This window comes from Dreissena polymorpha, chromosome 3 (assembly GCF_020536995.1).
Source record: "Dreissena polymorpha isolate Duluth1 chromosome 3, UMN_Dpol_1.0, whole genome shotgun sequence".
NCBI classification, from domain to species: Eukaryota; Metazoa; Mollusca; class Bivalvia; order Myida; family Dreissenidae; genus Dreissena; species Dreissena polymorpha.
The window spans coordinates 26,182,274-26,209,318 of NC_068357.1; the positions used below are offsets into that span (position 1 = coordinate 26,182,274).

The following is a 27,045-nucleotide window of genomic DNA, read 5'->3' on the forward strand; positions in this document are numbered from 1 at the left end:
TGGACACCCCAGTGTATAAATCAGAAAATGGTGCTTCCAACTCATCACAACAGACCGGCGTCAATCTCACACACAGATCTTGAACCAGTGATGAAACATTGTGTAAAACTATGATGCAAAATTGTGGTGATGGTGTTGTCAGTATTGCAGCTTCAGATGACGATGGTGTTACCAGCAGCATTGTTGCAGATTCATTAGCATATTGTGTATCTGGCTTAGTTGAGGAGGTAACGTATGTTTTACGTACTCAAACTGATTGCCAGGAATATTGTAAAGTTTATATTGGAAATGGGATTAATTATTTGTAGTGTGATATAAATCCAAAATTAAAAGTAAGTTTAAGTTGTTAGAAAAAATGATATACTCTAGACTGTATAGGTAATTATATGCTTGATTTTATATAATTTCCTAGAAGGACTGCTAATAATAAATGACAAGTCCTTATTTATATTTTTTTTACAATATTTAACTGATATGTTTTTTAAACATTTTATGACCCCTGTAGAGTGGCATATAGCAGTTGCACTGTCTGTCCGTCCAGCATTCTTTCTCTGAAGGTTTTTAGCTCCACTGGCCAGAGGCCAGCAGGGCTTATGTCATGGTCCTGTGTCCGTCGTGCGTGTGTTAACTTTTTCTTTAAACATCTTCTCCTAAACTACAAGTCCAATTCTGATAAAACTTCTCACAAATGTTCCTGCGGTGAACCTCTTTCAAATCTGTTCAAATTATGCCCCTGGGGTCAAATTTGACACGCCCCGGGGGTCAATAATTTGAACATATGCTTATATAAAGCCTAGTTTGTGCAAACTTTAAAAATCTCTTGTCCATAACAATTGGGCCTAGTGCTACCACATTTGGTATGTAGTGACATTTAATAGTTCTCTACTTTGTTTGTTCAAATTATGCCCCTGGGGTCAAATTTGACCCTGCCCCGGGGGTCGCAAAAATGAACATATGCTTATATAAAGCCTATTTTGTTCAAACTTAAAAAAAATTCTGTCCATAACCATAGGGCCTAGGGCTACACAATTTAGTATGTAGTGACATCTAATAGTTCTCTACTTAGTTAGTTCAAATTATGCCCCTTGGGTCAAATTTGACCCTGCCCTGGGGGGTCACAAAAATGAACATACGCTTAAATAAGGCCTATATTTGTGCAAACTTTAACAATCTTCTTGTCGATAACCATATGGCATAGGGCTACCAAATTTGGTATGTAGTGACATCTATTAATAGTTCTCTACCAAGTTTGTTCAAATTAAGCCCCTGGGATCAAATTTGACCGTTCCCCAGGGGTCACAAAATTGAACATATGCTTTAATATTGGGCCTATTTTGTGCCAACAAAAAATCTTTTTGTCCATAACCTTTGGGCCTATTTCCACCAAATTTGGTATGTATTAAAATCTTAAAGTTCTCTACCAAGTTTTTTCAAATTATGCCCCTGGGGTCAAATTTGACCCTGCCCAGGGGGTCACAAAAATGAACATAATTATGCTTAAATAAGGCCTATTTTGTGCAAACTTTAAAAATCTTCTTGTTCAAAATTTTAGAGCCTAGGGCTACTAAATTTGGTATGTAGTGACATCTAATAGTCCTCTACCAAATTTGTTCAAATTATTCCCCTGGGCTCCAATTTGACCTGCTAAGTCTTTTACTAGCAACCTATCAGAGAATAGATCAGATACCTTATTTCAATATATGGCAGTCCTAGTATTTTTCAAAAACAAACATGACAGGTAACCAACGTCAGATAGAAAAAGTTCAAGAATGATGTAAAGTTCAGGTGATCTTCGTCATTAGGTATTTTGCATATGTCATGAACTATATAAGTAAAGGTGGGTTCCCACTGCCGATCTGATCAACTCGATCACCAAAATTTCCCGACCAAACCCGACCAAGCTCGACCAAAAAGGGTATACAGGACTTCTTCTCGACCTCTTGTCGATAAAACACAACCCCCACACGACTCATTCACGACGTCTACTCAACCATGTTTCTGATTTCCGCTTGATCATCTCGACCTATACGCGAGCCCTATACAATCTCAGCTCGACCAAGTGGACCTCAGCTCGATCGCCACCAGATCTTCACACGACCAGATCGTGATGCGTTCTAAAATAACTCAGCTAGAGGTCGAGTGGATCGGGTACAGATCGTAACATGAGCTCGTGTATGGTCGAATAGCAATCAGGAAGTGATCGTGTACGGTCGAGTAGCCGTCAGGTAGCAGTCTAGTAAATCTGTACATCAAATCGAATAGAGGTCGAGTGGATCGTGTTGCGATCTAAAATAACTCGGGTAGAGGTCGAGGGGATCGGGTACAGATTGTGTAAAGGATGTCAATCCGATCGCCACACAATTGCTTCACGATCAACTCGATCTTCTACTCGACTAATACACAACCACTTCCAGAGCGCTTCTTGATCCATTTGTTACTCGACCGCTACTGGTTATTTTTTGACATGTCAAAACATATCGGGTAGGAAGCCCGACCAATGCCCACCTACCCGACTGCCCTCGACCACTCATGCAGACCGAACCAGACCAGTACCCAACCGCTTGGTCGGGCTTGATCGAGTTGATCTGATCGGCAGTGGGAACCCAGCTTAACAGAAACTTTGAAACCTAGAAACACTTTTTGAAATGTTGGAAAAAGATTCATGATTGAATGAAGGAACTTTCATTAATCTTGTAGAACATGCGTAGATCTGATCTTCAGCATCTAAAAATATGTGAAATAGAAAGAACGACAATATCTTTTGGAGAGAAAAATGTACCTACGTTATAAGCAAAGGACCTGTGCAACAATTCCCGGGCTTTTTAGTCTGTTTAGTTAACACCGTAGTAACGTTTTCCATATATAAAAATGCTCACCCTTCCAACTTTAAGCGCCCAGTGGGACGAGGGATAGAAAGAGAAAGTCACATGCTTGAGTACATTTCAACCCATGCGCATTGCACGCTTTTTTCGCATAAAAAAAACAGTGGAGCAATACAGGGCCATCATGGCCCTCTTGTTCCTAAACGCTTTCAGATATTTTCCTGAATTTTGGTGTGTTACAGTCTACCTGCAAGACTTATAGATAAAGTTTGAGTTTAGTTCGGACCTTTGATTTTTGGCGAAGTTACAGGCGCTGGACTTAAAAAAATTCTTTAGAATAACAGTTTTCCTTACTTTTTCCTAAGCTCTTGCAATAAGTGACCTGATTTTAGTGTGTGTGTGTCTACCTCCATGACTTTCAGACGTAGACACAGTTTTGTATTTGTCAATTGATTTTTTCTAAAATTATATTTTTCCGTATTTTTCAAAGTGTTTTAAGATACTTACTTGCTTTTGGGTGTGTGAGTCTACCTGCATGACATTCAGATCACATTGTTTTTTTCTGGTCCATTGATATTTTTCCCTAAAATTCATACTTTTCAATTGCTTCCATGGTGTTGCTTCAAAGAGCAATAAGGTATTTGTGTTTAACAAACACTGCTCTTGTTGGATTATGCTTTGTACTTCATGTTGAAATGCTTAATTTCCTCGCAAAAGGCGGAGGGATATTATTTTGGCTCTGTCAGTCCGTCCGTCTGTCACAAACTTTTTAGGGCTATATCTCAGAAACTATATAAGATTTCAACATGAAACTTCAAAAATGAATATCGATAAACCCATTATATTTTGTGGGGTTTATCAATTCCACTTATTTGCTTGTTCCTGTTTGTTTAAAAGGAAGTCTTTGAATTTGCATTTCATTTCAGATAAATGTTAAGGAAGTTGTTAAAGAAGTAGATGATACATGTAATAAACGCATGAATGTTGGAAAACGTATGGACATTGAAACATATGCACAAATGGAATGGTCTCTGAAAAATGAGAGGGCATGTGTATTTACAAAGGCAAGTAAAGCAACAGCCACAGCCTTTCTGCAAAAGGCATATACATTTTGTAGTGCGCGGCATATTATCAAAACAAACTTGCATTTTTGGCAAATGGTAAATGGCTTGTTAATAATGCCATGGAACGTATTCCAAATAAATATAAATTCAAACCAACCATCCAAGAAATTAGTCTTACATACTGTTTACTCCAGGACACGTAGACTTAGAATGGATAAATTATAGATGTTATTACTGCAATACCCGTAATTATTGTTGTTATGTTTAAATATTGTCTTCAATTTTAGGCGTATACACGCGTTAAAGACCATTACCAATTTCCATATATACGAGTCATTAGGGGGGACAACTATTGTGCAATAAGGAGCACCATCTTCCAGATTTTAGTCTATTCCTTTGCTCTTCCAAAAGATTGGTCTTCCAGCGACTCTACTGCGAGTGAAATTAAAATTGACTTTTGTAAAACAGTTATGAGTCGATTCAAATTTGCAGAATGCAGAAACAGTCCTATCAAAGAATCAACTGAATTAGTGCCAATTTGTTTTAAAGCGTACTATGAAATGGTATGTCAATAAATAAACGTATATGATACACATACATTTAAAATCTTACTTACTATGTTGAGGACATTTATTCCCCTGTTAGATGTTTTGTGTTTGATAATTGTTACAGAATGCATGTTTTTATCACACACCAACAATGAAACAAACTTTATGTTCAACAAAACATGTTATTTTGATTAAATATTTATTGTGTTGTTTACATGTATTTAAATTTTTAACAAAAGCTCTCGATTTAATAGATGTGAAAATTACGTAGATAATATCACTATTAAACGCTACTTTTGTGTGTGGAGACAGACCGATTGTATATTAGTTTTAGATGAACTTTTTGAAGGCTGTTCCTAAATTATGTTTCAGGCACAGAAACTGCAAGAATATTCAACAATTGTTGAAAAGCAAAATGTATTAGCTAAAGCCTTGAATTCAGACGCAGATTGTGACCTTAACATCATGGAAGCAGTCAAACTGCTAATGGTTCAGTGTGCTGTAAGTCTCTTTGTTGACAGAGAGGGGGGAAAGAAAGTGCCAGAGTGGGCGACGCATCTGTTTGATCGAGATGGTTCAAAAACTGTTGAACAATTAATAAGCAATCATTTGAACAAAGTAGGACACAAGTGTGGATTGGAACAGGTGTGTGTGATATGTTCAACACATTGTTAAATGTTCTAATTGTATTTTATGATGAAATTCCTTTACACGTTAGCAAACTCATGTTGGGCTGATGCAGGTTGTTATGTTCTGTAATTATCTCCCCACTGCAGAAGTGGGGTTATAATGCTTTGTATCTGTCCATTGGTCGGTTGTTCTGGTCATCGATCCAAAGATTATTTAGTTTCTACACAATATCGAGAGAAATGTTTGAATCTCTGATCATTCTATTTATAGTGATACTGGTAGTTACTAGGGTTGATGGAAATACCTCTATTACTTTTAATTTCAGCAGGTCAAAGGTCAAGGTTGCAAGGGGTTGTAACATATACTGACTACAGTTAATATCCAGCTGTATATCAAGTCAATTTAAAAATTCCTTAAAGAATTATATTGTCAGTTATACATATCCTTAATGTAGAATTTTAATAACTACAAAACAGCATCTGAACATTTGACACTATATTGCCTAATTAGTGGTTACATAATATTACTGTATGCAGTCTTTGATTTAAATATTGAAATTATTGCCTAAGGCTATAAATTCTCCCAAAATAATGTATAAAATAAGTCCTGGCCAGTATAATTAACCCATTACAACAACTACCATGACGATCAAACAGTTATTGTTAAATTCTTACTGATTTGTATTGCTGGCTTAACAGTATTCTGTGGTAATAAAAAGAAGAAGTATGTTTTACATTACCACTCATGAAATGATAATATTTATGTCATTAATTACACCCCCACAAACACAGTTTAGGGGGGTATATAGGAGTGAGCTTGTAGGTCGGTCGGTCGGTCAATCTGTCTGTCTGTTGGTCCGTATTAATTGTTCGCTCTCTAATTCAAGTTGTTTTCATCCGATCTTCACCAAACTTGGTCAGATGTTGTATCTAGATGATGTCTAGGTCAAGTTCGAAAATTGGTCATGCCGGGTCAAAAACTAGGTCATGGGGTCACTGAGTGCGTATTAAAGATTCAGCATGGTGTCCGCTCTCTATTTCAAGTAGTTTTGTTGTATCTAGATGATGTGTAGGTAAAGTTCAAACAGGGGCCATGCCGGGTCAAAAACTAGGTCACAGGGACACTTAGTGCGTTTCAAACATTGAGCATGGTGTCCGCTGTTTTATGTGAAGACAACATGCAAAATATTCTGTGTCAATGCGGCATGTGGGGGTATTCGTCACGTCTGTGACAAAGCTCTAGTTTTTACAATAGCTAAAACTGTTCAACTCCATCAATCTTTGTATGTATTTTGTTATATTGATGCTTATAAGGATTTTCAGTTAACATGTTTTGTTAAATTTTGTATATTATTTTGCCCCTCTTCGAAGAAGAAGGGGTATATTGTTTTGCTGGATGTTGGTAGACCAGTCTGTCTGTCGGTAGACCAGTTCGTTTCAGATCCATAACTCGTCAATGTATTGACCAATTGGCTTGATACTTCACATGTGCATTGGCCTTGGACAGTAGATGACCCCTACATGAATTGGGGTCACTAGGTCAAAGGTTAAGGTCACTATCACACTAAGTGTGAAAATCTTTTCCGATCAATAACTCGTCAACCAATTGACCGAATGGCTTGATACTTTACATGTGCATTGGCCTCGACAGTAGATGACCCCTATTGAAATAGGGGTCACTAGGTCAAAGGTCAAGGTAACTATCACACTAAGTGTGAATATCATTTCCGATCAATAACTCATCAACCAATTGACCGATAGGCTTGATGCAGTTTACTTCACATGCACATTGGCCTTGGACGGTAGATGACCCCTATTGAAATTTGGGTCACTAGTTCAAAGCCCTGTTTGGGGAGGGGGGGGGCATATGTCTCCGACAGTGGAACACTTGTTTAAATAAACAATCCATTCATAAGAAAATATTAATAAAAATCAGTGAAGTAATCTGAATAACTCAATTTGTTTTCAAAATAGTTATCCCCTTCCACCACCACCCAATTAGCTTCATGACATTCTTCAATGGAAAGTAAAGTATGTTGCCATTTTGCACCTCTTGCAATTTAATTTTAATTTGATTTGTTGCAGGTTGAAATGTGCTTGCTGGGATACAGCTTGGGTGTTCGTATTCGGGTTCTGCGTCTCATTTACTTTAACAAGGTGGATTTTGAAGCTTTCTACCCACCGGAAGACAAAGATGATTTGCCTGTTGTGACATTAATTTCAGAGGATGACCGACACTACAACATTCCAGTGGAATAATTCAGCCATTGGCGTCCACACTGAACTAGTCAATTATTCTGAAGGAATCCTTGTACATGGTTATGTCTGACCAATTATAAGCCATGCAACAGGACATTGGACATCATCTTAAAGATGTATTGAACTCCTTCATTAGACTTTGTTCAATTATTGTTATATACTTAATGGGATACCTTGGAGGCGTCTTTCCAGATATAGACAGTGTCTGGAAGAACTCAACCCTAACAGAAAATATATACTAATGAGTTCTTACTTTTGTGCATGTATAGCAAAATTTAAAAACTCAAGTTAATCAGCAACATTTTGTGTGATAATCTTTCTTGGTGGTTATATATAACAAGAAACAAAAATTGTTTAGTGTTTTTTTCTATACCACAAAACTAATATTGCTCCAATGGTCCTATAACCCTACAGAAAGTTCTGAAAATTAATTATTGAAACCATGATGTAAAATATGCAGTGACTATATTGTTCGATATTTTGTAATTGAATGTATTCTGTGTTTAAGTCCATAAAATTTAAAGATATATACTTATGTTAAGACTAGTGTATATATTATCTTTTATGTAATTCTTGTTTGGGGAGCATTATCACAGCTCTGAAGGCTCTAATATCATTCACCATTTTGTCTTTATGATATAAATGTGTGGTACTGGTTGATTATAACAGGACGTTGCCTTATGGAGCACTTAAGTTTTTTTAATACAAAAAGAAATTGATCTCATTTTGCTTGGAGATAATACTGCAAAGCAGGTTGAAATGTTTTCAGTGCTCAATATTAGTAGATTGTTATTGTAGTATAAAACGTAAGAGTAAAATTGTTCTCTTGTCTGTTGTTTTAACCTCAGATACAGTTATGTTTGGCATGAAATTGAATGTATGCCAAAAGAAAATTCTGAAGCTATTTAGCTTGACTATTGTTAAGTTTGATGGTTACATTGTTAGAAAGGTAAGGTTTTTCAATGTCAGAGGCTATAATCTTATTAACACTTTTTTCTTACAATTATGTTTGTATCTGTTGATTGAATGGAAGTAGATCCTGGATGTTGAAGTATCAAGCAAGTGGTATTAAAGCTGATGTAATAGTGTATGAATGTTTTGGGTACTTAGTTGGCATTAAAAACTTCCATGCCACCATTAAATAATGTTTACTATTTGTTAAGTATGAATATTTATGTTTGAAAGGAGTTGTATAGTCTTGCTGTTATGGAATTGACATAATAAACAGTTTATTTGGTTTATGATTCATGTTAAGTCTAAGTTTAAGTTATTTTTATTTTCATATTATATGTATGTTATTGCATAATAGTGTGCTGAACATGTGTTCAGTGGCCAATTTAATTATGCCCCCCTTCGAAGAAGAGGGGGTATATTGCTTTGCTCATGTCGGTCTGTCGGTCGGTCTGTCGGTCCACCAGGTGGTTGTCAGACGATAACTCAAGAACGCTTGGGCCTAGGATCATGAAACTTCATAGGTACATTGATCATGACTCGCAGATGACCCCTATTGATTTTGAGGTCACTAGGTCAAGGTCACGGTGACCCGAAATAGTAAAATGGTTTCCTGATGATAACTCAAGAACGCTTAGGCCTAGGATCATGAAACTTGATAGGTAGATTGATCATGACTCGCAGATGACCCCTATTGATTTTCAGGTCACTAGGTCAAAGGTCAAGGTCACAGTGACCCGAAATAGTAAAATGGTTTTCGGATGATAACTCAAGAACGCTTAGGCCTAGGATCATGAAACTTGATAGGTAGATTGATCAGGAGTCGCAGATGACCCCTATTGATTTTGAGGTCACTAGGTCAAAGGTCAAGGTCACAGTGACCCGAAATAGTAAAATGGTTTCCGGATGATAACTCAAGAACGCTTAGGCCTAGGATCATGAAACTTGATAGGTAGATTGATCATGACTCGCAGATGACCCCTATTGATTTTCAGGTCACTAGGTCAAAGTTCAAGGTCACGATGACCCGAAATAGTAAAATGGTTCCCAGATGATAACTGAAGAACGCTTATTCCTAGGATCATGAAACTTGATAGGTAGAATGATCATGACTCGCAGATGACCCCTATTGATTTTCAGGTCACTAGGTCAAAGGTCAAGGTCACGGTGACCCGAAATAGTAAAATGGTGTCCGGATGATAACTCAAGAATGCTTATGGCTAGGATCATGAAACTTCATAGGTACATTGATCATGACTGGCAGATGACCCCTATTGATTTTCTGGTCACTAGGTCAAAGGTCCAGGTCACAGTGACAAAAAACATATTCACACAATGGCTCTCACTACAACGGAGAGCCCATATGGGGGGCATGCATGTTTTACAAACAGCCCTTGTTGATTTTGATATTGTAATTATAAGAACAAGGGGTCATTTTAGGATACTAGACATATGTGACGCAATTAAGCATCAGGTCAGAAATATATGTTCTGTTAAGTAGAATTTTATAATTAAGCAGTTATATTTTGTTCCACATGAACATTGGAGATGTTTAAATACGTGTTTTTTAATAATGATCATATATTTAATTTGAATATTGCCCTTGATATGCATAAAATATATTTGTTGGAAGCTATCTTAGTAATACTATCGAATTAGTACTGAGGTATGATAAAATAAAATATTAAGTATATATTATACACATGAAGGTAAGAAGCAAGTGGAGCAAGCCTTCAATTCACCAATGTTTAGTTAGACTAAGGCGTGATACTGCAAATAACAAATATTCATGTTGTTTTTCCCATGGTGTTATCCTTCAGACATTGAATCATTCTTTAGAAGAATATTAATTAATATTTATTTTTTTATTTATACTATTTATTTAGAATCACTATTTATGACAAAGGTAGTTCTAACAGACTCTTACATTATGTGAACTTGTACCTCAAACAGTCACTTGCAATTTCAAGTATTTGATTGTGACCTTACATGTCCAGTAAACATTTTAATATTAAATTGTTATTTTTAATGTTATTTTTTTATGAACAAATGTTATTTGAAGCCTGTGATTTAGGTAGAACTGCTTCAGCAGCTTGTGATTACTTTTGTGCCATGTATTAAGGAATATTGATCTAAAAAATAATTAAATGCCTTTTTTTATGTCCCCCACCACTATAGTGGGGGACATATTGTTTTTGCCCTGTCTGTTGGTTTGTTTGTTTGTGTGTTTGTTTGTTTGTTTACCCCATCTTTAACATTTGCACTATTGAATATAGCAACTTGATATTTGGCATGCATGTGTATCTCATGGAGCTGCACATTTTGAGTGGTGAAAGTTCAAGGTCATCCTTCAAGGTCAAAGGTCACATATATAGCTTCAAAGCGGCGCAAAAGGGGACATAGTGTTTCTGAAAAACACATATCTTGTTTTTAAGTTAATCTAATATAAATTTTGCGCTTTTTATATGTTAAAGATTAATGTTGAGAAGTATAAAATTAATAAATGTTTGAATAAAATTACTTTACTTTGTTTTAAGTATATATTTTGCAATTAATATTTTCAATATATAACTTCTGGACTTCTCTTTTAAATTGCGACGTTGCCTTTAATATATAGTTGTATAATTGGGAGAATACTTTTACCTCTAATAATTTATAACACAGCGTGTTAACTGTATTATACATTACAATTGGTTATTTGTATATTTAAAACAAAATGTATTTCAGATACCGTTTATATAGTTTGTAAACTTTAAGTTAACTACTAAACTATAAAAGTTTCTTTTGGTACAATTTAATGAACTGCCTCAAGTATAAATTATACTTGAGACAGTTCATTAAATTGTACCAAAAGACGTATATTTCCCCTCTAAAAGTGTGTGTGTTTTTTTGGAAACCTTTAATTTGAAATTTTTAGGGGCCAATTGGGAATAATATATACTTTTTTACAATACGATTGGGGCCCTGAATTTGAACAGGAACAGAAACACTGACACAGGTATTAAAACTGAGTATTTATAATTGTTGAAAGGAAATCACTGACAAAGACTACGGATGGACAGGTAACATGTTTGTTGAAAAGAAAAACAGATTCATAAATTTGTCAAGCAACAAATAAGAATTTGGCAGAATTCAGTATTTGGAATAATTGAGTACCGGTAATGTCAACCCATTAATGGATCATTGGTAAAAAAATATGTAAAATTGAAACAATAAATCGATATCATTATTAAAGTTAACAACAAATCGATCTCGTTATATAAGTTAACCAGTGTAGAAAATATTATATTATTAAATTATCTGTTGCCTTGAATTTGTTTGAAAACAGTAAAATATGTTACATTGATTATTTAAGACTTTCATTATTTCCCCCCCCCCCCCAAATAAAGGAAAGGTCTTTCCCAAAAATCAGATAAAAAAGCCTTTGTGAAAAAAAATGGTGGAAGCAATTAGAGAGGTGATATGGATAATCGTCATTAGTTGAAACCTGTAAGTTTAATAAATCTAAAGCTTTTAATGTTGTTGTGAATTCACACCAATGTTTAAAGCTTAAGACTTCGGAAAGGTGCTGATATTTACTTGTTATTTTCCATAAATTAATATCACACAATAAGGCTTTGTAAGCATTAAAATTACCTTGCAAAGTGCCAAATTAAAAAAATTATATATAAAGGGAGGGGAGCAAACCCTCCCAAACCCTCCCCGGTCAAAAAATCCTGCGTACGGCCCTGATAATGATATCATTCAAAGGCTAATGTAACATTATCAGTGTACGATTGAATCAAATGGTTGTCAAATATTCACATTATTTTAGTGTATGACTTTCCAATAAAACAAAACATAAAATACCAGCGTTCTTTGTCGTTTAGCTTACCAGAGGACAACATGAACACTGTAAGCTATTGTTATCATCTTTTATCCGTCATGCGTCGTCTGTCATCACTGCCTCCGTAGCTCAGTGGATAAGACGCTAGCGTTGAAATCCAGATGTCCCGGGTTCGATCACGGGTCGGGGAAAATACATGCCAGCCATGTTTCAGTGGAATGCTGACTGACAAATAAAAGCTTAGCCAGGCATTGAGACGTTAAGTTTGAGTAATGAACATTTGCCTTGTTAGACCAACATTTATTCAAATCTTCATACAACTTGGTATGAGGATTTCTTCCAATGATATGTTAAACCAATTCGAAACCGAGTCGTGAGGTAAAAACACTTGGTCACTTTGTCAAATTATAGAAATAGCTTAAGCGTGTCACACATTTCCTCGGATTAACAGGCAATATATCAAAGATAGCTTTCATAGGCACGGTTAGTTTTATAATGAGCGTAGTCCGTTAAAAACTATTACGCAGTAATAAACTTTTCCACTCGTTAATAATGTTGCTTATTACCCGCTCCTTAAAAACGAAAGGAAAAGATCTGAATATATTTTCAGGATTTCAAAAAAACATGAAAACCCGAAATAAACTAAAAGTTTTTTAACACGTGTCACCGTTAAAGTGACATTTCCTTACATTTAATATAGATTACACATTTTTAAATGCACATATTCAATATCTTGGGACTTGGAAAAAAATGGGACGCATATTTAAGTGTTTAACCTACAAACGCATCTTACAATTAACAACAAGTCTCGAGATTATGTAACAAAATAACTTAAGTTTTTAGAGATTTAACAACTATGAAGCATGAAGTCATTACTTTTTAGCAATATTCTCATTATATATAAAAACAAAGCCGAGACAATTAAGTTGAACAACAATTTGTATTGATTGATGTTTATGCAACTATCGCTCGTGCTCATGTAGAGCACCACGTTTGCAGTAAACTATAATTCTATTTTTCAAACTACTCACTTCTAAACTCCACGTACTGAAATAAATTCCTGAATTATTTTAGTGTGTTTGCAATTCGTGGAGCTTTTTGCGTAAAATCATCATATCATCTGCAAAACTTAAGACCAGCAAAATTATATCATAACGCTCAATACCAGCACTATTTTGTAAGAACATTGTCAAGTTGTCAAGTCCCCTAAAACAGACACTTGCATTAAAATTGGTTAAAATAAATAATTAAGGATATCTCGGCTGAGTACGAAAATGGTTTTAGGTTTTTTTACAAACAAGGCTACCAGGTGGGATGGCAGTTTACCTGATATAGTTGAAACCTTGTTAACACTCTACAACCTTTTCAGTCCAATCTTCATGAAATTTGCCAAGGACATTGTTATTATATTTCTACCGAGTTTGAAAATGGTTATGGTTTGTTAAAAAAAAATGCTAACCAGAAATTAGTATTTCATCGTCGCCAACGTAAAATTAACTTACGAAAGTAGAAGATCATGCTCACAAAGAAATAGTCATGTCTAAATTTGAATACATTCACTGTCTGGGACCCACGTACGAAAGTGCAAATGAATTAACTGGGAAAAGTACAGAGACGCGCAGCTAGATTCGTAAGAAAAAAGTTCAGTAAATAATACAAAAGACACCCTCAACATACCCACACTTGAAACACGAAAAAAATCCGTCTAAACAAAACGATGCTATATGAAATTATCCATCATGTAGTTATCATCACTCCTCCTGACAACCATCTTGTTACTGTCCATCTCCGATCCAGACTCGATTCATCAGTATTCATTGTTTTAAGCACATACAAACCACAACAGACTCGTAGAAATGTGCATTCTTCCCGAGAACAGTCATCTCCCGGTATACATGAGGAAGCCACAGTAGAGGTTTTCAAAACCATTTCTTCCGTGTCTGTCACTGCCCCCTCCCCACCCCCCACCCCCCACCCCCCCCCCCCTCTCCCTCATCCGCATGTAGACGCTAATAGACTTGCCAGTTTTGTGTATATATGGCTATAGTGAAACCTCGTTAAAGCTCTAGAATTCACATTTAAGTCAAATCGCAATCATTCATGTTCTGAAAATTGGTCAGAACAATTATTGTAATGGTATATCGGCTTACATGGGAAATGGTTCTGGTTCGTTGAAAAACATGGCCGTCATGAGCAGTTTTCATTATACGGCTATGATGAAATCCTGTTGCACTCTTTAAATCATGTTTAAGTAAAAATTGTATTTAAGTTGGTCATAACTAATTGTACTAATTGTACTTACGTTTCTCAGCCGAGTTGGAAAGTTGTTCTGTTCCGCTGAAAAACATTGCCACCCTGGAACGGGGCAGTTTTCCATATATGGATATATTGAAACCGTGTGTTCACTCTAAAAGGCACAGTTGTAATTGAATCTTGTAAATGAACCCTGGTCTGAACTTTGTTTTAATCTCCATTGAGTACAAAGATAGTTCCAGTTCGTTGAAAACATGGCTACCAGTTAGCATGACGCTGTAAAAGCTTGTAACATTTTCATCACGACACTTCCTCAGAATATGTTTTCTTATAGACTCAGTTCTAACATGTTTTCTATGTTTCATAAAATAGTTTTTAATCAAACTTATATTTGCAACACATCATAACGAACTTAAGTCTGCATGTCTGTATATTGTCAGTTATATATCACTGTCCTTTTATAACTCAATAAGTAAAAATATCAATATTCATCTAATAATAGGAAGGTATTTACCCTGCATTTGTGTGTGTCGTAGCATGTAAAACTTAAACATTTTACACGGTGAACACCAGCAATTATCACTGGAACTGGCCTATCTGAATTAAAGAAACTGACAGTCAACGGAAAATCATTTCTAGCAAAAGTGAGCAAAAAAGCAGGCGTGTAGTCATACTCATAATAAACATACGTTTGTACATATTTATTTGTAGTTCACTTATCAATACCAGAGAGTTGTTCTAAAGTTTAGAATTACCATAAGCATAATTGAAGTTTAGAATTGCAATAAGCATCATCTTGTTATCTTGAGATCTTTTATATGAATATTTCGCTGCGGCAGTCATTATGTACATGTATGCATTTGCAATAACTGATATGAACATATGCATTCAAGCATTAAACAACTCGTTAGCAGCGTTATACCGTATGTTGACAAATAAACAGCTGGTGGTGATCGATGATTTTACTGTATCCTTTCTGTAAAATTAAGCGCAAATTTAGTCCAAGTGCTAATATCACGAACATGCTCAGGCCAACATTACGACTAAACTGAGGTTCTTTATTCTCAAATTTTGAGATAAAGTTTGCTGAAATGTTGTTTCCATGTGATTGCTTCTCACAGTTGAGTCTTACTCGACCCTGAGTTTGATGAATAATACGCGATAATTCTTACAGATGAGGTTTGATAATGTTCGTTAGCTGTCGATATTAAGCCGAGTTGAAACTCTAATCTCATCTCTTAAGTTGAGGTCTGTTCCTAATACTGGGTCCAGTATTTACTTACACATACACTAGCTCTCCTCGTTAAAGTGTAGCTTTGGCTGAACGCGGTCTTAATAGGTTATTTTGTTGAAGCGCATGTGTGATTTTTGGTATATAAACGATTTAAAATAAATTACCGATTTGCTTTAAATACGTGTCTTAGCTATTGTGACAATCAGCCTGTTACGTTGCTACGTCGGCACGGTCCTTTAACCCGAACTCTATCTCATCTACATTACATCGACGGACGAGTTCAAGTCTTTAAAGCGTTGACCTTGCACTTTAAAGTTATACTTGTTTCAAGATATAAGGAAAACACTATATTTCAATATAAAACACTATACTTTTAATATAAAACACTATATTTCAATATAAAACACTATATTTCAATATAAAACACTATATTTCAATAAAAAACACTATATTTCGATATAAAACACTATATCTCAATATAAACACTACATTTCAATATAAAACACTATATTATAATACAAAACACTATATTTTAATATAAAACATTATATTTCAATATAAAACACTATATTTCAATATAAAACACTATATTTCAATATAATTTCTGTAGGTTTATGTCAGGGTTAGGTCATTAACTGTATCTGGTATCAAAGGCGTATCATTATGTAGAGGTCAGCCACGTCATACTGTATCTGGTATCAAAGGCGTATCATTATGGAGAGGTCAGCCACGTCATACTGTATCTGGTATCAAAGGCATATCATTATGTAGAGGTCAGACACGTCATACTGTATCTGGTATCAAAGGCGTATCATTATGTAGAGGTCAGACACGTCATACTGTATCTGGTATCAAAGGCGTATCATTATGTAGAGGTCAGACACGTCATACTGTATCTGGTATCAAAGGCGTATCATTATATAGAGGCCAGACACGTCATACTGTATCTAGTATCAACGGCGTATCATTATGTAGAGGTCAGACACGTCATATTGAATCTGGTATCAAAGGCGTATCATTATGTATAGTTGAGACACGTCATACTGTATCTGGTATCAAAGGCGTATCATTATGTAGAGGTCAGACACGTCATACTGTATCTGGTATCAAAGGCGTATCATTATGTAGAGGTCAGACACGTCATACTGTATCTGGTATCAAAGGCGTATCATTATGTAGAGGTCAGACACGTCATACTGTATCTGGTATCAACGGCGTATCATTATGTAGAGGTCAGACACGTCATACTGTATCTGGTATCAAAGGCGTATCATTATGTAGAGGTCAGACACGTCATACTGTATCTGGTATCAAAGGCGTATCATTATGTAGAGGTCAGACACGTCATACTGTATCTGGTATCAAAGGCGTATCATTATGTAGAGGTCAGACACGTCATACTGTATCTGGTATCAAAGGCGTATCATTATGTAGAGGTCAGACACGTCATACTGTATCTGGTATCAAAGGCGTATCATTATGTAGAGGTCAGACACGTCATACTGTATCTGGTATCAAAGGCGTATCATTATGTAGAGGTCAGACACGTCATACTGTATCTGGTATCAAAGGCGTATCATTATGTAGAGGTCAGACTCGTCATACCGTATCTGGTATCAAAGGCGTATCATTATGTAGAGGTCAGACACGTCATACCGTATCCGGTATCAAAGGCGTATCATTATATAGAGGTCAGACACGTCATACTGTATCCGGTATCAAAGGCGTATCATTATGTAGAGGTCAGACACGTCATACTGTATCTGGTATCAAAGGCGTATCATTATGTAGAGGTAAGACACGTCATACTGTATCTGGTATCAAAGGCGTATCATTATGTAGAGGTCAGACACGTCATACTGTATCTGGTATCAAAGGCGTATCATTATGTAGAGGTCAGACACGTCATACTGTATCCGGTATCAAAGGCGTATCATTATGTAGAGGTAAGACACGTCATACTGTATCTGGTATCAAAGGCGTATCATTATGTAAAGGTCAGACACGTCATACTGTATCTGGTATCAAAGGCGTATCATTATGGAGAGGTCAGACACGTCATACTGTATCTGGTATCAAAGGCGTATCATTATGTAGAGGTCAGGCACGTCATACTGTATCTGGTATCAAAGGCGTATCATTATGTAGAGGTAAGACACGTCATACTGTATCTGGTATCAACGGCGTATCATTATGTACAGGTCAGACACGTCATACTGTATCTGGTATCAAAGGCGTATCATTATGTAGAGTTCAGACACGTCATACCGTATCTGGTATCAAAGGCGTATCATTATGTAAAGGTCAGACACGTCATACTGTATCTGGTATCAAAGGCGTATCATTATGTAGAGGTAAGACACGTCATACTGTATCTGGTATCAAAGGCGTATCATTATGTAGAGGTCAGACACGTCTTACACTGTATCTGGTATCAAAGGCGTATCATTATGTAGAGGTCAGACACGTCATACTGTATCTGGTATCAAAGGCGTATCATTATGTAGAGGTCAGACACGTCATACTGTATCTGGTATCAACGGCGTATCATTATGTAGAGGTCAGACACGTCATACTGTATCTGGTATCAACGGCGTATCATTATGTAGAGGTCAGACACGTCATACTGTATCTGGTATCAAAGGCGTATCATTATGTAGAGTTCAGACACGTCATACTGTATCTGGTATCAAAGGCGTATCATTATGTAAAGGTCAGACACGTCATACTGTATCTGGTATCAAAGGCGTATCATTATGTAGAGGTAAGACACGTCATACTGTATCTGGTATCAAAGGCGTATCATTATGTATAGGTCAGACACGTCATACACTGTATCTGGTATCAAAGGCGTATCATTATGTAGAGGTCAGACACGTCATACTGTATCTGGTATCAAAGGCGTATCATTATGTAGAGGTCAGACACGTCATACTGTATCTGGTATCAAAGGCGTATCATTATGTAGAGGTCAGACACGTCATACGGTAACTGGTATCAAAGGCGTATCATAATGTAGAGGTCAGACACGTCATACTGTATCTGGTATCAAAGGCGTATCGTTATGTAGAGGTCAGACACGTCATACTGTATCTGGTATAAAAGACGTATCATTATGTAGAGGTCAGACACGTCACACTGTATCTGGTATCAAAGGCGTATCATTATGTAGAGGTAAGACACGTCATACTGTATCTGGTATCAAAGGCGTATCATTATGGAGAGGTCAGACACGTCATACTGTATCTGGTATCAAAGGCGTATCATTATGTAGAGGTCAGGCACGTCATACTGTATCTGGTATCAAAGGCGTATCATTATGTAGAGGTCAGACACGTCATACTGTATCTGGTATCAACGGCGTATCATTATGTACAGGTCAGACACGTCATACTGTATCTGGTATCAAAGGCGTATCATTATGTAGAGTTCAGACACGTCATACCGTATCTGGTATCAAAGGCGTATCATTATGTAAAGGTCAGACACGTCATACTGTATCTGGTATCAAAGGCGTATCATTATGTAGAGGTAAGACACGTCATACTGTATCTGGTATCAAAGGCGTATCATTATGTATAGGTCAGACACGTCATACACTGTATCTGGTATCAAAGGCGTATCATTATGTAGAGGTCAGACACGTCATACTGTATCTGGTATCAAAGGCGTATCATTATGTAGAGGTCAGACACGTCATACTGTATCTGGTATCAAAGGCGTATCATTATGTAGAGGTCAGACACGTCATACTGTATCTGGTATCAAAGGCGTATCATAATGTAGAGGTCAGACACGTCATACTGTATCTGGTATCAAAGGCGTATCGTTATGTAGAGGTCAGACACGTCATACTGTATCTGGTATAAAAGACGTATCATTATGTAGAGGTCAGACACGTCACACTGTATCTGGTATCAAAGGCGTATCATTATGTAGAGGTCAGACACGTCATACTGTATCTGGTATCAAAGGCGTATCATTATGTAGAGGTCAGACACGTCATACACTGTATCTGGTATCAATGGCGTATCATTATGTAGAGGTCAGACACGTCATACTGTATCTGGTATCAAAGGCGTATCATTATGTAGAGGTCAGACACGTCATACTGTATCTGGTATCAAAGGCGTATCATTATGTAGAGGTCAGAAACGTCATACTGTATCTGGTATCAAAGGCGTATCATTATGTAGAGGTCAGACACGTCATACTGTATCTGGTATCAAAGGCGTATCATTATGTAGATGTCAGACACGTCATAATGTATCTGGTATCAAAGGCGTATCATTATGTAGAGGTCAGACACGTCATACTGTATCTGGTATCAAATGCGTATCATTATGTAGAGGTCAGACACGTAATACTGTATCTGGTAACAAAGGCGTATCATTATGTAGAGGTCAGACACGTCATACTGTATCTGGTATCAAAGGCGTATCATTATGTAGAGGTCAGGCACGTCATACGCTCCCAGCTGTTTAATTTTCAATATCGCCTTAATTCCTCGGCAAACATATTTTATCAAAAAGAGGCAACGTCAACAAACTAAAGGCATATTTCAGGTCCAGTCTAAAACGTGCATTGTTAAGTCAGTCAAAAGTCCCTTAACTGATGTTACCCAAAATAATTGTATGCACAGGGAAATGTGCATTAGAATCTATTGATTTAAGTCTGATATCGTTGTACTTTTTTTATAAAGGTGGATCTCTAGCGAAATAAAATATCTTAAGATGTGACAAACTACAATAAAATTTAAAAATAAAATCATCGAATGAGTTATTAAAAACGCAAAGTTATTTAACGTCAAGACATTCTAAAGTATGTTAGTATGGTTAGTAGTTACAAAAGTGTACGGACATTAAATCTTAAAGGTCTTCTGCATCTTTTTTATATATTGCATGCAATCAGCAGGTTACTTCGTCCACCCGCAAGATGGACCAGCCACCCGAGCTGTGACACGCGCCTGGTTTTCACGAGGATTAATACACTCGGCTGCACATGAGTTTGATAAAGGGTCATGATCATGTGGCATGATAATTCATCCGAAATGCGGTGACCTTGTGTCGCATCCAAACGGCGATGACCTTGCGCGATCGTCGAATGAAGGACCAGTTCGCTTTTGATGATGTATATTCTCGATTTGAAGTTTTGAGTTCTGGTAACGTTTTTCGAGTACAGAAACTCAATATTGGTAATTGATTACATTGCTCAATTCCACGATGCAACACGGGGTATTTTGCTGTAATTAAGCGTCGGTAAATCCCGGGCGGTGGGAAGTGCAGACGACATTACGTATCGCCGGAAGACCTTGGCAGACGGCATTATGATGTCCGTAACGCAAAATTTCAAACACATGATTGAACAGACCCCGCCGATGACGTGGTTTTAAGAGGTCGGGAAAGTGGGTAAGTTAAATTTTGTTGTTGTTTTATGTAATTCTTTCATGTAATATTCTTTAACAATGTTTCAAAAAGTTCAAACGCGCATTTATGTATTTATCGATAATTTTGATAGTCTATTAATAATCATCAATTTATTACAATAAGTTAATTAAGTTTATAAAAATAAAGTTATAAGTTGATAAAAACGGACTGCAGAGGCTAATCTGGGACACTTAACGTACTTGCATTAAGCCCCGTTTTACCAGATCCATGTTTAGATATTTGTGTCGAAGACAATTTGAACTTAAGTATAAACTTGTATATCGATTTTATTTCATTAAAATCAGTCACCGAAGGCCTGATACAATAATTGAAATACTACAACTCATATATAAGATTTTATATATATAAGTTTCAGAATTAAATATCTGGCTTATTTCGCATTTTTCGACACAAGTTCTTCTTAACTTTTATTTTAATTTATATGGAATTATATATATAATAAGTTTTTTACACAGTTTATATAAATTCATAAATATTTGACAAAATCGTATATACCCGCTTTAAACGTTACGTCACTTAATATTTTTATGTAACGTGACTTCCCTATACGATATCTGTCAAAGTAAGCGCGTTAATTATGGGTTATTTGGCTCACTACCGGGTATATGGTCAGCTGTTATGAATAATCGCGATTAAAAATTTTAATTAATGACAGATGTACATCAAGTGTTCTTGAGTTGCCTTTATAAGCAGGTCTCAGTTGTATACGAGCTGACCACTGTCGGATTCACACCCGTAACCGTACGTATTTCATATTTGTTTTATCAACATCACCAATTTTTACTTTTTATCATTGCGTCTTTGTTAATGTCCAGCATTCATTTGCAAACTTTTTTACATGGTTCCAAGTGATGCTTTGATTAAGATTGAAGCTACCTGTCTTATTTCCGTAGAATACCGCGTTAGAACGACACTGTAAAGTGAGATAATAAATACACGCATAATAATACGAGTTTCACGTTCATTTTGTGCGATTATAACGATGGAATAGGGCTAAATTCTCACTCAAATCAGTGCACAATCATGATGTATATACTTCTTTTAAACTCTGATAAAGTACATGTATAGTATTTGTGTATGCAGCTCATACAGTAAAAAAGAAAATGCCATCAATGTTATGATAATCATGCTTCAAGCTTGCATTCTAATCCGAATCTAATTAAAAACAGCATTAAAGGAATCTTTTCACAGATTTTGACATGTATTGAGGTTTGTCATTAAATGCTTTATATTGATAAATGTAAACATTGGATATAAAAAGCTTCAGTAAAACAATAATAAAATTAAACAATAAAAAGTAACCCTCAACTTGGCTCGAACAATTGACCCCTGGAGTAAATGTTTATCGCTTAGACCACTCGGCCATCCGTGCTCCGCCAATGAGTTACATGTATGTATTTTATACTTTATATCAGCAATCCTCGTAGTAGCCCAAAACATAACGACAACAATAGAACTCTCCAAATCATTCAATCGTTTCGCGTTGTATTTGAATAAATTGGCTATTTTAAAGCATGGTAAATGTTCAGTATTACTGTTTCCTCACAAATATCATAACTACAACGAAAATTTGCGAATTTGAAACATTTTTTTTATTTTGTCGATTTACCAAAACGCGAAAAGGCCCGTTTAATGAAGTGTTTGTTAATTAATTATTTACTCTGACTAGCCATTAATCACTTGCATTGATATTAGCAATACATTCATATATACAAAATATGAAGTTAGTGCAATTAAAATACGTTTAAAGACAATCAAAATAACAGTTAATGTTTGTATTGATCATTAAGCCAACCAATATGATAATTTATATATTGGCATTCTCGGTCATTACATTTTTAATTCGTTTATTTAAGAGAGGCAATTCATACAGTGATTGAAATCAGATTGCGAAAAGGGTCTTTGTGTCACATTTCGAAGTAAAGTTTCCATCGATGAGCCCGAAAACAAACACAAATTATTGCTCGCGCTTTTCAGTACTTACAAAATGTACAACAACGTAGTGAATGATACGAGAATGCTTCTCATCCATGTTATAACTGTAAATTGAATGACTATTAAGACATTTACACGCGCACTTATATTATGTTAATTTTACATCACGTCAATAAATTATTGAATTATAACAAATCATGCTATTTTAACTTGATAAAACAGTGATTCCTTCTTTTTTCAATTTATTTCTCCTGTGGTAAATGCACGTTCTGCCAAGGCTCAAGATTGGTGATTGTATACAAAATAGTGCAAAAACTATGGTTACGCTAGAATTCACGACGTAATTGTGTTGATTTATTTGAATGCCATCTTTTAAGTACATGTATGTAAAACTACAATCTGTACACGCTGCTTATATTTAATGTATTTAATTACCATCATACAAAGTCAACCCAAATACAATTGCTTACTTGTTCATCATCCGCATTGTAATATTACACGCGTTTGCATTACAGGACACGATGAAGTTCCTGGTCGTCGCCGTGATATTGCCAATGGTGGCCCTTGGCCAGTTCATGGGGCATAACATGGGCCAGTTCATAGGGCATCGCAATGGCTGGGACAGCGATTATGACTTCAACAACAATGGGTGGAACAACGATAACGGATGGAACAACTTCGGCATGAACAGTGAATGGAACAACCATGGCAGTAACAACGGATGGAACAACAATGGCATGACACAAAACGGATGGAACAACAATGGTATGCAACAAAACGGATGGAACAACAATGGTATGCAACAACACGGAGGGAACAACGCCGCATGGAACATCAACGGCATGAATAACAACGGTGTCACTGGTTTCAACAACGGTGTAGCTGGTTTCAACAACGGACTGCAACAAGGCTTCAACAACGGTCTTCATCAGGGATTCAACAACGGGTGGAGCAACAACGGATGGGACGACCGCAACGGCTGGGACGACCGCAACAACGGCTGGGACGACCGTAACAGGGGCTGGGACCGCATGGATGATTCTCCCTTTGGAATGGGCTTAATGGGTTTCGGTCGCCCAATGGGGATGATTGGAGGATGGTAGATCGTCAGCACCAGGCTGTCGGCTCTTGCATCAGAGCCGACAGTTTAAAATTATCTCATACTTAGAACGATTTTATTCACCAGAAATGTGAGTTTAATATCGCAAATATTCATACAACACTTACATTTTATCTGAGTTTAAAGCGTTGTTTGTGCGAGATGAGAGCATTATTGGTGCGAGTTTAAGGAAATATTGTGTATGGATTGCATCCCCACTGACTCATGTTTGATGTGTTTATATGTAACTTCACACTACATACATGCTTTACTCGCAATACGTCAAACTTTGAACTTAAAACTGAGTCTCCAAAAAAGCAGAACTACAATTCGCATCACATACTTGAATAAGTTTTTTTTAAAGAATATCACATCTTTCATGATTTCAAAATGAATTAACAGTTCCGTTCATTTTTGGTTTGATATGAGAGTTCCGTCGAAATTCGGTATATTTAGCGATAGAAATGTGACATCAAAATCGTTTTGCAAGTAGAATAGTCTGTTGAGATAACATGTTTAGTAAATTTCACAAGCGCCTTTTTATAAGAACACTGTTTCCTACAAGTGCATCTTTGATACCGTTTAGTTTTGTGTGTGTTTTTTTTTAATACGAGCCTCTTTATCTCAAATAAAAAGAACAAATTGTTTTCAAACGAACTCGTTTTATATCTGTCGGTTTTAATTAATGCATATTGTAACCTTAAAAAAAGGTTTATTAATACGTGCACTTAATAACACAAAAAAAGACTTAAAACAAAGTTGTAAATAAAAAAGTGTATTTCATACATAAGTTATGTATTTAAAAAAGTCATAGTATTTTTTTTCCAAATATTCCTATAGTCAAAGCACTTTTATAAACAATGGACATAAAGAAATATAATATTTGATAACAACAATGTTCTGTTATTTAGTGGTATTAACTGAGTCTGAACGGTAAAATATGTTTCTAAATATAAATATTTATGTGGTCATAGTGCATGATTTTCCTATTGATGACACCCGATATACTTTGCATAAAATGTGCTTAATTAAATAATGGCGGAATATTTGTTATAAAATGCTATTTACGTTTAAAATGGCAAGAAACATCGACACATTCGATATTCTGTGTTGTATATCTTAAAAACGAGTTGGATTTTAAATTTCTGTAAAAATAAGTATTAGGGTGGGATATAAACGACTGTATTCTATTTAAATTACATAATTTATTTTTCCTATTTCTCTGTACGAAAACATGATTATAAATATGAATGCAATGAATTTTGAGGAGGTCTAAACACACAATATGATCTGAGCTTTGTTCTGGGAAAACTGGGTTTGTGCCTAAAGTGTCGTCCCTAATTAGCCTGTGCAGTACAAACGGCCTTATCTGGGACGAAACTTTCCGCCTTAACTGAATATTCGCTTAGAAGAGATTCATTTATACGAGAAATGCCATAAAAGCGGCAAGTGCATGAGACTGATTGGTCTTTGCGGACTGCATAGTCTATTCTGGGACGATATTTTACTCATAAGTATTAAAGTATTAACTTATTTGGCATAGTAAATTTAAGTATAAATAAGATTCATATTTTATATATCCAATTAGAATAAATCTGGTGGTTACAAGGTAGAAATCCGTCTTTTTGCGCTTTTAAACTTAAAAATAATCGCGTTTGTCAAAATGGACGTATACGTCTAGAAATCCTACTTTCGGTTTTAAAAGCGGCACCGTTTGAAAAATAAATTACTTGCTAACTAGGCTATAGATTTAATTTTGTCAATGCCAATTAGAATATATCTGGTGATTACAAGGTAGAAATCCGCCTTTTTGCGTTTCAAAACTTAAAAATTTTCGAGTTTGTCGAAATGGACGTATACGTATAAAAATCCTACTTTCGGTTTTAAAAACGGTACCGTTTGAAAAAGAATAAATTACTTAATAACTAGGCTATAGATTTAATGACAATTTTGCACACTTTCAAATTGCATCTATATGTATTGATTAAGATGTATTTCATTTCAAGGCCAGAGGCAAAGTGTGTGGCTTTAAGCCCAGTTTCAAGAACGAGGCTCATATTTATAAAAAGCTCGTATATTTAACGATGCATGATTACTAGTATACGCCTTCATTTACTTCTTAATGTTGCCATCTGTGTATAACATACATGCAGTTATGGCAACATGCATGTATTTATCAGTTGTCGCATTGTATGGAAGGAATAAAGTATTTGTATTGTTAAACATGTGTTTTTTACTGATATATACGTGAACATCTTAATAGCATGATTATTTTAGTTTAAAATATATATATTACAAATACAGTATAGCTTCAAGGACCAGCTGTATCTCGAAAAAAAGTCCCGGCGAATAATAATTACTTGAACAAAAAGAAACCGTCGGAGAAGGGTGATGCTCCCTAAAGGTTTTTTTCGTCGCAATATCACTATATATTCAGATAAAAGGAAACGTCTTGAGGGGCATAACTTTGGACAAAATAATACGATGGATGGTTTAGCAACTTAAGAATTTCAAAGGGCCATAACTCTCTATATAAATCATCTAACCAGAACCCACAAATAACATGCGCATCTCCTCAAGGTAATAAAGCTTCCCATAAAGCTTCATTGAATTCCAGTTTGTAGTTGGGGAGAAATAGCCCGGACAAGATTTGCACTATATGTACAGTTTATAAAAAAAAATCAAAGGGCCATAACTCTGTGAAAAATCATCCGACCATAACCGGCTGATAATATGCACATCTCCTGTTGGTAGTGAAGCTTCCCAAAAAGTTTCATTGAATTCCCGTAATAAGTTGCTGAGAAATAGCTCGGACAAGAATTGCACTATATGTACAATGGAAAATTTCAAATGGCCATAACTCTGTGAAAAATCATCCGACCAGAACCCGCTGATAATATGCACATCTCCTGTTGGTAGTGAAGCTTCCCATAAAGTTTCATTGAATTCCGGTCATTAGTTGCTGAGAAATAGCCCGG

General features: G+C 35.9%; 1 protein-coding gene and 1 long non-coding RNA gene across 4 annotated transcripts in view; one reads left to right on the forward strand and one right to left on the reverse strand.

Moving 5' to 3' along the window:
* The window catches only part of LOC127873352 (protein phosphatase 1 regulatory subunit 27-like), a 318,207-nt gene that overhangs the window by 203,404 nt on the left and 87,758 nt on the right, over nt 1-27,045 (reverse strand). The window lies entirely within an intron of this gene.
* On the forward strand, nt 4,182-11,869 carry LOC127873357 (uncharacterized). The gene is made up of 5 exons (XR_008046114.1): nt 4,182-4,449; nt 4,807-5,079; nt 7,149-8,978; nt 9,124-9,268; nt 9,414-11,869. It is a non-coding gene; the product is annotated as an uncharacterized LOC127873357 (long non-coding RNA).